The sequence below is a fragment of the Rhea pennata genome, chromosome 3 (assembly GCF_028389875.1).
Source record: "Rhea pennata isolate bPtePen1 chromosome 3, bPtePen1.pri, whole genome shotgun sequence".
Classification (NCBI taxonomy): Eukaryota; Metazoa; Chordata; class Aves; order Rheiformes; family Rheidae; genus Rhea; species Rhea pennata.
Window position 1 is genome coordinate 8,551,532 of NC_084665.1, and position 1,075 is coordinate 8,552,606.

The following is a 1,075-nucleotide window of genomic DNA, read 5'->3' on the forward strand; positions in this document are numbered from 1 at the left end:
TCTTGTATTAATTTTGAAATCTTGTCATGGTTTAACAGAAATAAACTTTACTGATTTAAGAGATGTGTGGGTTTTTTTATAGATAGCTGTAAAAACTAAATATGTGCATAAATGTTGTTTTATGATCTTAGTCATTTTGTCTATTTGTGATTAAATTGCAGCATCGTGGTAAAGGAGTTTTATCCGTCAAGAACAGTATATGGATGAATGCTGAGATACTCCAAATCTGCAATTTAGCAGTATTTTTTATCTGAATAGAATTTTGAAGCTGGATTAAAAGTTCATGAATGAGCTACTCTACAAATGACCCAAGTATGCAAAATGTCAAACTAGGCTATGCTGAAATATTTTTAACTTTGCCTTTCATTGCCACAGTGCTGATCATACCACTTAGTGTTAATTGTATGAATAGGATTAGTTTCCATGATTTTGTTTTTAGAAATTTCTATGTGAATGTCCTGCATGAAAGTCCCAGTTGATATACTGGGAAAATTGCAGTGTATATCTCGCTGTCACATGTGTTGAACTCATTGCACTGTGGAGCTGTGCCTGTTTGTTCGATGTCTAGAAATCTTGGAAGAACGATCAGAATTTTAAATTCAGCCATAGCAATGTCTGATTAAAAAAAAAAAAAAAAGATAAGAGAAATGTAGACATATAGTTGTTGCTCCAGTAAGTTAACCTTTAAAATGTGATTAGCATGAGCACGTTTGGCATGATTGAGAGGACACCTCTATTTGTAAAAAGAGTACATTTTTAAAACATCATTTCTTGTTTTTGTTGAGTATATGCTGGTATTGTAGTGTGTTGGGCAACTGTTCCTTTGCATCAAATGCTTACTTGAGCAATTACATAAAGCTCCTTGTTTTGCTTTATGCACCTCCCTCCAGTTCTGGGCAGATGTGAAACCTTAAGGTATTACAGGCATCCAGGAGAGCAACATACCTAGACAAATACTGAAGACATTCCTGCTGCAGCTGTTCTTGGTGAAATCTAATCAGGTGTACGAACTGTATACTTACGCTCTCAATTCTGGCTGGAAAGTTTCTTAATCAGGAAGTAAGGAAACAGCCAT